Raw genomic sequence first — 12,272 nt, forward strand, 5'->3', positions numbered from 1 at the left:
AGCTGCGGCAGCCGATCCCAACATCACTCCGCTAAGAACGAATCTGAGAGTCTCAAAATCCTCAGAGGGATTTGGAAGAAAATAGTTGCAAAAGTTGAATCCGGATGAGGGCCAGGCGTCAGAGGCACCTCTGTTCCCACTATCAGGTTCAACTGTGAAATGCAACAGGAAAGTGAGATGTGAGTTGCAGCAAGGTGAAGTGGGGTTGATTGTGTGATGCTCTGCTGTACTGTGGACGTGCATGTGCAGTACTGTGGAATAGAGTCCCCTCCCAGGGACAATAAAACTAAATAACTAATAACAAATAAACATAAAACATGCAGATTACCAGGTCTGTAATGACACCCCAAAGATTGCAGAAGGGTTTTTATTATTCAGTTTTTTAATAGTTGCGCAGTTCTGCACAATTGATTGTCAGTAGATCAGACAGTTAGACAAATAATATTTATTTTTTTTAAATTTTATCTTTATTGAAGCCAACAGGTTTCAAAACAATGTAGGAATTCATTTTTTTTTTTTACATACTTTCTGTTTTGTTATATGGTTTACAGATTCCTGGTACAGAGGATCAGTAAGGGAAAGGAAAAAATAAAATAAATAAAATATAATAGAAAAGAAACCACATAGCTTTTCTATCTGAGGCCCTAGTGATCCTCATGCCAATATCAGATTTCTTCCCAGGCCCAAAGTTTTTTTTTTTTTTTTTTTGTACATTTGTGTAAAATTAACAATAGAAACATTTAGAACATAGGGGGAGTTTCACTACACTTCTCTAAAAGAAAAGAAAGAGAGAAAAAGGACATGCACATTCATAGACAATTACAAAAAACAAAATTACCAGACAAAATGTGATCTTAAGCCTATATGTTCAACATACCCAGTCCATTTAGACCATATCCTAGAAAATTTGTCAGTCTGAATTTTGAGGGAGTAGGATAACTTTTCCATAGTGTATATATAATGAACCACATCCAACCAATCTCCTATTGTAGGAGATTCTTGTTTCAACCAATCGCCTTGATATTGTTTTTTTGCATGCAACCAGAAGTATAAGTAACAACTTTTATCCCTGTAATCCCATGTATCAAATGGGATGTTTCCTAAATATAAAGTGTCAAATCTGCATGGGATATTTACTTTGAAGGTCGCTTCCAGGTGGAAATGAATTTCCTGCCAGTATGCAGTTAGTACTGGACAATCCCAGAAAACATGAAAGTGATTGGCCTCATTTACTCCACATGCCCTCCAACAGGCTGTGCTAGGTATTTGTGTTCGTTGTTGTAGTGGTGTTATAAAAAATCTAGACAAATTCTTCCAGCTATATTCTCGCCATGTATTTGAACATGTTATTTCCCATTGTAGTATACATACATTTTCCCATTCTTCTACAGATATTGAGAAACTACCTTCCCTTTCCCATTTCTCTTTAATATATAGAGTATTATCAGGACTAACTTTATTAACCCGGGTACAATCTAGATACAACCTTCTTGCATAATGATGAATTGGTTGCTCCTTTGAATACTTCCAAAATACCTGTCTCTTGCCCTTCTAACGCCCTAGTTAAATTTTCCTGAAAGTAGTGTCTAACCTGGAGGTACCTATAGAAATCTTGGCGTTGTAGTCCATGCTCTTGCTGTAACAAATCAAAGCTCTTAAGTGTTCCTTTATTTACAAAGGTATGGTAATTGGTAAGGCCCACTTTGATCCAAGTCTTAAATCTAGAGTCCAGACTATTAGGAGAGAAATCGGTGTTTTATTGTCTTCTGCCATGTCTTCAATGTAGTTTTAATCCAGGGGTTGTTGTTTTTATCCATCATGTTGTTCATCAGTCTAACATCTGCCATTATCGCTGCCAAAGGAATCGGGTGGGTCATATTGCTCTCTATATCTTTCCATCTTGCGGAATATGATGGGTTGCACCAGCACACTAGAGGTCTTAATTGGGCTGCATGGTAATAGTCACGCAAGCAAGGAAGACCTAATCCTCCACGATCTTTGTGTAATTGAAGGGTTTTATACCTAATCCTAGGTTTTTTGCCCTGCCACAGAAATCTTGATATCGTTTTATCCCATTCCAAAAACTGTTTAATGGGTATCTCTACTGGGAGACTCTGGAAGAGATATAATAATCTTGGTAGCACATTCATTCTTATAGATTCTACCCTGGAATTAAGACTTAAGAATGGAATGAGGCTCCATCTCTGTATATCAGACTTAATATTCGTGTTTTAGCGCCCATAGTTCAAGGTGGACAGTGTTGAAATATCCTTTGGTAGATTGACACCAAGATATCGTGATATGGTCTGCCTCCCATCTTAGTTGGTACTTCTCTACTAAAGAACTTGGTGGATCATAATTAAAAGTAAGCACTTATGCCTTTTGAACATTCAGTTTATATCCTGAAAGAGCCATATTTTTCTAAAGCAGTCATTAGCTTAGGAAATGTCTGAGTCGGCTGTGTTAGGTAGACTAAGACATCATCCGCGAATAGTGCTAGTTTATGTTCCTCAAAATTTATATTTATCCCTTTAATAGCACAATTCTGTCGTATCCAATGACTCAGTGGTTCAAGAAATAATGCAAAAAGCAAGGGTGAGGCTGGACAACCCTGTCTTGTTCCACGTTCCAGGATGAATGCCTTTGAAAGGGCACCATTAACTTTAATCCTGGCAGAAGGACTATCATATAGAGCTTGGAATGTGTCAATGATCAGTTTGTGAAAGCCAAATTTTGAAAGTACTTTATAAAGAAAAGCCCACCTGACAGAGTCAAAGGCCTTTTCTGCATCTAAACTTACAAGCATCGCCTCTGTGTCTTGTTGTACAATGTGATTAATAATGTGGAGGGTTCTTCTCAAATTATCTTGTGTTTGCCTTTGTCTTATAAAACCAGTCTGGTCTGTATTAATTATTTTAGGTAAAATTTTGTCTATTCTATGTGCTAGTATTGATGTAAATAATTTATAGTCTATATTTAGTACGCTGATAGGACGAAAACTTCCACAATCAAGTTTGTCTTTCCCTTCCTTAGGAATCAATGAAATTATAGCTTCCTTCCAAGAGGGTGGAATTTTGTTTTCTTTTAGAATCCAGTTATACGTCTGCAGTAATATTGGGAGTAGCTGCACTTGCAGAGCTTTGTACCACTCAAGAGTGAACCCGCCTGGGCCTGGTGACTTGTTCGCTTTCAACCTAGAGATGGCTGCATTTAATTCCTCGGTTGTTATTTCTGATGCTAATTGTTCATTTTGTTCTTTAGAAATAGAGGGTAAATCAAGTGAATTCAAAAATGAGTCAATGTGATGAGAATTGTCAATATATTGCTGAGAATAGAGCGTTTTGTAAAAATTTTCAAAGCTTTGTTGGATTTGTTCCAGTCTGTGTTCAATTATCCCAGATTCTGGGTTTCTGATTTTGAAAATTGTATTGTCTGCTTGCTGCTTTTTTAGTTTATATGCCAGAAGCTTAATTGCCTTTCCTCCGGCCTCATAATAACGTTGTTTTAGAAATATATATTTCTTTTGTATTTCCTGTGTGCTCATTTCCTCTATCTCATTTCTTACTTCTTTTATTTCCTGTTTCACCCTTTCATCTAATGTATCTCTGTGAACCCTTTGTAAATGCTTTAATTTGGTCTCAAGGTCTTGTAGCTTTTGTCTTCTAAGTTTTTTCATCAATGAGGTAGTGGCAATAATTTTACCCCTCATAACTGCTTTGAATGTATCCCAGAGGATATCTGGTGTCACTTCCCCATTATCATTTAGGTCAAAAAAATGGTTTATTTCTGCTATTAGATACTCCTTGGTGTCTGAATTGTTCAATATATTTGAATTCAATCTCCATAGTGTAGACCTTTGCTCTTTGTTCATTGACAGAGATATAAATACAGGGCTATGGTCTGACAAATAATATTTAGAGTTGGCAACAGTCTTTGTTTTGCAGAATTAATACTCATCAAGTTATGGTTTCCTGCTCATACTGTGTAATCAGAGCAAGTTGTTACAGCTCATGGTATAACAGTATGCCCCACTTGAATGAAAGCAAAATCCTCTATCTGAAAAAATCTTTTATGGTGATTTGATTTAAAGAGGTGGGAAAATGATTGCAATTGTCATAAGTCTGTCACAAACGACCCTTTAATCTCACCTGCGTGGAGATATGATTTCACAGAATCATTGATGAGAAAGTGAATGTTCTTACAGGTCTGGCTATCCCACAGGGCTCCCCAAGCCATCCAGCAGTGCAATCACGTTGCCATGGATTTTTCACTTAAAGGCTTTCAGACTGTTGGCAGAAGCTTGTATGTAAATAATCTCTGACTGCCACTGCGAAGAAACATTGGCTTCTGTATTTCAGCTTGTCAGAGGCAGCCTCTGTGTCCAATCATCGTGACAAGTGACAACATAACAAAGAATTAATACATTTATCCTTTTGCTTTTGCAAATATTTCAGACATGTCATAGTCTTTCCATATGAACAGTCTCACGAGAAGCATGTCAAATTAATTGAGAGGATCAGAGAGGATATATTGCAAATAATGGACCAGTGGGAAATAAGAAAAGGTGTTCGTGTACCCTCTCTCTCTCGGTGAGTAAGATAAAGCAACCTGAGGTGAATCCGATTTAGTCATCCCTCCGGCTACCCCTTGCCGTGGGAGACAAAATGTCATTACTCGAGTGCGGTTTAGGCTCAGCTGATCCCTCTTCCCATCTTAGCCCAGCAGGAGTGGGCTATCTGGCTCTTTAATAGAGTACCTGTATGGCCTGAGTCCCTTCTGGGCAGGTTGGGTAATGTAGTTTAGTCTCTCTATGACAGTGATGTAGCGAGTCTCTGTGGCGGTGCTGACCGAGCAGCAACAGAAAAAGGTTTCCTTGTTTACAGACGCTTTGTGGCAGCGGGAACCTTTCAAGTTGCCGTATAAAAGAGTAATAGTGTTTCAGCTGTCTCCTGCTATTTTTTTTTAGATGTGATGCACTCTGCTCTAGGCACAGGGTTCAATTATGCAAACCGATGCAAACCCAATCCACACAACACATCAGTCGCCGCACCATGCACCGTTACACTGCGAGGCACCTTCAAGGGTCGTGTGTAATGATGGCAATTTCATCTGTGCAGAGAGGAGCGGTGAGGGAAAATGTCACAGGAATCTTCTCACTGATCAAATCGACATCTGCCACAAGGCTCACACGCCTGCATGGGTGCGGCACTCAAGGAAAATCGAACACCTCTGAAAATGGGCAAGAGAGTGGGATCTAATTTTGGCCGTGCTTACTCACAGAGGGGACTTTTTTTCCCCCTTTCTCCCCAGCTGATTTATAAGGCGGCAGGGCGAGCATTGCAGAAGGGATCTGTTCGCACAGGGAGACAGAGATGGAGCTTTTCTGTTGAGACAGGTGTTGTCAGCATGTGGGCTGCTCGCAGAGCCCAGTGCAGCAGCCTCCACACCTCGTTCACACACATGGATTCTCTCACACACACACACACACACACACACACACACACACACACACACACACACACACGCACACATATTCACACACGCTCAGACACAAATACACATACCCTCTCATACTCGCTCACACACACACACACACACACACACACACGCACACGCACACATATTCACACACACACACACACACACACACACACACACACACACACATACACACACACACGCACACACATACACACACACTCTCTTTCTCTCTCGCTTTCTTTCTCTTTCTCTCTCTCTCACACACACATTCACACTCGCACACAAATACACACACGCATACTCTCACACACGTACACTCGTTCACATTCACACACATACATGCACACACACACACACACAAACACACTCTCTCTCTCTCTCACACACAGACTCACACACTCACACCCGCATAAAAATACACATACTCTCTTGGCACACACACACACACACACACACACACACACACACACAAGCACACACAGACTTCAGCCTTGCCGATAGTTTCAAAGCTTGTTGTGGAGTTGTCAAGCCAGGTCTGATTTAGAGTGTCTGACCCAACTCATTAAACCTTGGTCCAGCAAGCCCAACTGAGCACTCCCTCAGAGCTAAAGGTGCCGTGAGGGAAGAGCATCCCTGGCTAGACTACATACATACTCATGCTGCAGGAGTCTGTAGCACAGGAGAGCATCTCATTAAATAAATATATTTTGTGCAATAAGGCATTTTTTTTCTAGTGCCTTCATAACTATGAAAAGCTAAATATACAGTATGTGGTTAATAGTAGTTGTGCCGAGAAAACCATTCTCTTTGTTTCAGTATTATGTTTTGTTTTGTATGCTTTTCCATCTCTACAACCACTTTCAACAGCTGAGACCTGGATGTTAGAAATGTTTTCTCTCTCTCTCTCTCTCTCTCTCTCTCTCTCTCTTTTTCTTCTCTTTTTTTCCTGGCAGACAGACCCCAGCAGCGCAGTTTCACGTCATTAACTGCTGTGCAGAATTAGAGGCAGGCGACTGTACATCACCGTTGTTTTCCGTTGCCACCGTGGCTGACATTTCCTCCTTGGCGATGCCACGCTTTGCACAGTTGCCATGGGAACTAGGGCCCTTTGCTAATAAATATGCCTGTGTTTGTTGACCTCTTCGCACAGCCGTGCTGCGAGACAGTGACCAAGCGAGAGAGGGAGAGGGAGGGAGATCCAGAGGCATTTGAATGGCCACTGACCAGAAAGGCTGGAGAGCGGCTCTAACATTCCCATCCCCCCGTTGTTCCCGACGACAATTCGCATGTTGTCATCCATGGTTCTATTCAAGTGCATCATTGAAGGCCCTTCGTGGGGAGATGGCAAATTGCCTTGACAGCACCAGTGATCTCGGTTTAAATTGCTCAGAATTGTGCTCATGGAAACACACCAGCAGCAAAGTTCCCTCACACCTCTCTTTCAGGATTCTGATGCTTTCCCCATGTCCTGACCCAGTGGGCTCTTGCGTCAACACCCTGTTTAAATGAGCATTACATGCTGAATTAATGTCAGGGTATGCTACGTTAGTTATGGCCAGCTTGCTAATTTAATTGTCCCCACACCTGGCAAGACTAGGAAATGTCAAGGAGCTTTTTAATGCAGCGTACTGGCATGAGTCATTGTCTCGTTCCTAGTGTGTGAAGGATCTGCATAATGCAGAAATATTATCTTATAATTAGATGTAGGCTGCAAAAACTGCAGCGTTAGCTTTGTATTATTGTTTCTGTTGCTTTGTGTTATCTTGTGTTCAGGAGTAAAATATGTTCTATATAAGACTTATGTCTGTTATTTTACATCTGTGGCTGAGCTTCTGTTTGTGTCCCACAGATGTCTTTGTGACCAGTGCTACCAATATCTCATTTCCGTTTGTAGTGCTGTCATAAAGCCAACACAGGGTTGTTACACCAAATTGCATCAGATAATGTAATTCTCCTACTCACCACGGCATCTCTTAGACCAAAAACAAATGGGAAATGAAAAGCGCAAATTGCAACATAAGGGCTCAGTTGTTGGTGTAGGTTGGGTTTAAAATCCTTTTTCTCAAATGCTGTGACATTTATTGTTGGCAACACAGAGCTCTTGCAGTATGTTGTGTGTTTTCATTTGTTCCTTATTCCATTTCTCGCTCTCCCAAGCGTGGTTAAAGCAAAGCAACTAAGCAAAACAGCAAATCAAAGTGTTTTTCTTACAAAAAAAAGGAAAAGGTTTGACGAAAACTTTGTGTAGTGTGTCTGAAAAAAGATATGTTCCAACGTACAAACTAATTTCAAACTTAATTTGTTTACTCACTTTTTGTGATCAGATTAAAAAGCTTTATCTGCTATGCCCAATTATTCTATTGCAATGGTATTAGTAATACATATCCATTATGCAACAAGAATGTAATTGTGAGTTTAAGTTCAAATATTGAAAAAATTGAAAGTGTGTCTCAGTCTTCATATTTCATGGACGATGCTGGTATTTTTTGCTGGTATCCATTTCCAGCTCAGTCTCCCTTTTGTCATGGCTTCCTTAACACCTGTCCTTGCAAACCTGCCAGAGATTTGCAGAATTTGTCATTGGGCACATACTGTAGTAGGAGGTTGCTGGTAATCGCGCTGTCTTTGACTGAATAGACAGGGTTTGCATTTGCCAAGGAATGTCAGGAGATATATCAAGCATTGTGTCCTGGTGAACTGAATGCTTGGCACAAAGTGGTACACACTAACAAGACGCACCTCTGTGTCTATCTTTGGAATGTAGGTCTTTTGGTGCTTTTGCTTCATGTTTTGAGTTCCAAGGTCTATGAATGCAACATGTTATGACTGGATGTGAGGAATCCGAGGCAGCCACCCCACATTTCGGGAGGTGCGCCACAAGATGAGGTGGTGGTATTAAGGAAAGAAAGTGACAGCAGGTCAATACATAAACTAGAAATGTATTGTCCAAATCAGCTGATCCAGGAAGTGTACAACAGGAACTCGGATATGAAATCCAGGATAATTCAGTACACACTAAGCAACAGTTCCAAGCAGCCAACCAGGACACTATGCATCATGTCCAAACAAAACAACCTAATCCAAACTATATCCCCTTGCCTCGCAACAAGCAAGGTTAACCTTTAAACTTCAATTCACTTTAAACTTCAAACTATTTCCCTGAATCTCTAGCTCTTTCTGTGTCTCCAACCGGAAATTAGTCAATCTTTATTCTTTATTCAATCTTTATTAGTTTTGCTCATTTTGAATGAGTGCTGTCAGGGGGTGTGGAATATATCCCTGAAACCATGAAGTGCCAGGTCAAAGAGCAGTGCTTTGAGTGCCAGGAGCCCAGTGTGTGGGATGGAAACAAGCAGGGAGACTTCAGCCACCGCTAGACCCTCACCCAGCTCCATGTACACATATGGACAGCTTGTCTGCCTCTATGCCACAGATCCATGAGCAAGCAGACGGTGCGTTATGTACAGTACCAATGGAGCCCTTTCAGTAGCAACATAATTCTGAGCAAGGCATCCGCAATCACAAAAGCACAACTCAAGGGGTTGTACTGGGAATCGGAGTCCTGTTTCTGATGGCCTTGACACATTGTTTCCTCCCATACGTCATTCTCATGCCAGCTTCTGTCTGTCCACCAACACAGAATGGCTGAGTAGGGCTCAACCACTGTCCTACTTTCATGCCTGGCATTGTGTTCCATGGCTGCCTGGATTGTGTAATGTTTATGAACTACATGAATGAGGACCACGACACAAAGGGACACATTCATTCTGGGTTCACCGCAAATTAGATAAAGCCTCGCATCACTGGTGACTAGGCCCTGAGTAATCGTGCGCGGAGAAGTGGAAGGGTGGCTGTTTAGCTGCTCTGTAAATGCAGCCTGGGTCTCACTCAGCATCGTTCTTCATGTAATGCCACGACTCTCTAGTCATAGTGCTCATGAGTTAAACCACATCAGAGGTTTTTAATGTGTTAGCTGTCAAGAGTTAGTAGCGGGAACGAGAACAAGTCCGCGCTATCCTCAGAGGGCTCACTGATGACCATGAGTTTGCAGAGCTGTAGTCTCAGCCTGGATCATGCTCTGCCTTTATGCATGAGTTCCCCCTTGGTGCTTTTCAGAGCGTTTTGAAAAAAGTTTGGCTCCTAAATCTGCTTTAGCAAGCGATTAGGAAGGGAAGGGAGCTGTGGGGAAATGAGAGCGATTCTTCACCGTGTGGAATTATGGGGGCAGGCTCCCACATTAGTGTGCTGTGATTTCAGGTGCCATCTTTGGATTCTCAAGACAACAGCACTACGCTGAGCTTGTGAATAGGGTGATCTGTATGTCATTGCAGTGTGAATCTGCCATTTTGAGGCAGTGAGTTGTCCTTCACTTCACTTTCACAATGCTGCCTGCCATTATGTTGGAGGAAAACTCTGTCACTCTTCTTACTGCTTTTCTATCCAGCTTTTGAGAATCCACTTGAGTAGCCAGACTCTTTTATGCTACACAAGGCATTGCCAGACTTTTTCATTGTCTGCTTTCAGTAGATCAAGGTCAGTTAAAAGGGCCTGTTATTATTCCTTTTACAAGCATTAGATATGTTGAGGATTTTGCCCCCCCTCCCCCACTTGTCTCCCTGCTTATAAAGTGCACATGTTCTATAAGACCATCCCACATTATAATACTCACATAGTACTTTCAACTCTTTTAATTACTCTTGAACAATATTGTTTACCAATATTGGTTCTGTATAAAATGTGAAGAATGTGCAGTAATATTTTATGATAAAAATCTGTATTAGTAATAGTGTTTTCATCTATGAAGCATCCTGTGTAGTTTAAAGAAGGTAATGTTTTTGAGATCCTCTCTGAACCTCTCCGTCTAAGGCATAAACCTATGAAATTGCTCTCATTCTTTTTTTGTTAGTTATTGTAAATCATTGGCAGAGTTCTGTGTTTGAGAGAGATAGTGATCTTTGTTATGATTTATTTGTGCATATGGTCACAGACAAGCTTTCTAGAAGACATAGAGCTTTAAATTAGCCTGTAAAATGTAACGCACAAGAGGAACATTTTGCAGTCACGTGAAGCTATTTGCATGCCGGCTGCAAAGACAAAGTAGATAATTTTTATGAAGAGCTTTCTCAGCGATGCGTTTGATTGGGCTCGCCCAGCATTGCTTATGATGCTTATGTGTGACAGCCACAATGGGACTGTTCGACCACAATCAGGCCCCGCTGATAACCGCACAGCCTTCCAAGCAGAGTTGAGGGGAGGTTGCATGGCGCTTTCAGCAGCTGACGCTGCAATAGATGTTGTGATGATTGATGGGAGTGTAACTTTAGAGACGGGCAGTCTCAGGGATTTATCAAGGCAACAGTGGGAGCTGTGGCGGGCCCCCAGAGCTACGTGAAGTCCCTGCAACTTAAATGCACAGTTGAAAATGGCACATTTCTCAGACACGGCTACGGCTGAGAGCTCAAGATAAGAGCTGCTTGCAATCAGCATTAAGCACCATGTAGTGAGGAGCAGACAATGGAGGTGTCCTGGCTATAGAGGCCTGGAGGATACACACACTAGAACAGTGAAGCTCTTTTTCACTGCTTGACTTTTGCATGTGGCAGGAGGCGAGTACTGTCAATGTCATTTTTTCCAGCAAGTGTGTAATTCACTGAATTTATTTAACCCCTTGGCATATTTGGTATACCGTATAGTTTATTTTGATTATATTGGTATTTCAGTAGCTGGTGTACCGTATGTAGTTTATTTTGATTATAGTTTATAGTTGTAATGCTTCTTGGTCTTTACCTCTTGTTGTGGACACCTTTAACGCTGTTTGTGCAAATTCTTAAACTACCTCCTGGTTTTTGCCTCATCATCGGTTTAATGTTTCCGCAGACAACTCGAATAATAATAATGGTCTCAAATTCTGCTCACTCCTGCACTTAATTGGGACTTATTTCTCAGATGGAAGTTTGTAAATTCATATCCTCACAATTGTAAAAGGAGACCCTCTCTTCTCAGTGCTATTCATCGAAATGTCTGGAAATTAGCATCAATAATGGAAGGAGATGCATTGCAGGATCAAAATGGAAACACCATTGCAGTAGTTCCAGAGGTAATTTCCATCTGTGTCTAGCATCTAGTAACAGACTTTGCGTAAAGAGATCTGGGTATAAGAATCTCAGTTTTAGAAATCACTTTGTGCCTGATGTCTGCCCATTGCTTAGGCAAGTCCATGCATGGTGCCTTGAGCATTTAGTGGGATGAAAGTTAGCTGCCTTTTGCCACTCATTAAGCCCCGGTCCAACCCAGACAGTGGTCTAATAATCGTTGGTCTGTGGGCGTCTGATAGTATTCTGCTGTCCTTGTTTCTGTGCAGAAAAACAAGCACCGCTGTCCACCCACCCGTTTTGTTTGTCCACCCTGTCTTGATTTGCACAGGCCTTCCAGCAGCATTCTTTAAGAATAAATATGCCAAAATGACTTATCATTATATTCAACCTATTTCATATCTGATGATTATTCTGTTATTATAACTTCATTATTTGAACTTGCATATCTATTAATATTGTTCCAGTCATACATTTTCAAGTACAAGAATGTAAAATCAAGTGATTATATATGTATATAGCTTCAGTACTTTGAAATCATATGCAGACAATGTTTACCGTTGTATTTGAAGAGCACAGTAACATTAAGTTCCTCTGTTGGGGTGGGTTTTTCAGGTCAGCTGTAGTGTCTATTAAGTTACTTGGCTGAAACTTTTGTTTGTTTTGTGTTTATTTTAAGTGTTACATCACCTCTCTGTG

General features: G+C 41.1%; 1 protein-coding gene across 1 annotated transcript in view; it reads left to right on the top strand.

The window, feature by feature from the left end:
• Positions 1 to 12,272, top strand: part of vat1l (vesicle amine transport 1-like) — a 31,189-nt gene that overhangs the window by 15,441 nt on the left and 3,476 nt on the right. The gene's annotated exons all lie outside the window — the stretch shown is intronic.

The sequence above is a fragment of the Alosa alosa genome, chromosome 14 (assembly GCF_017589495.1).
Source record: "Alosa alosa isolate M-15738 ecotype Scorff River chromosome 14, AALO_Geno_1.1, whole genome shotgun sequence".
Taxonomy (NCBI): Eukaryota; Metazoa; Chordata; class Actinopteri; order Clupeiformes; family Clupeidae; genus Alosa; species Alosa alosa.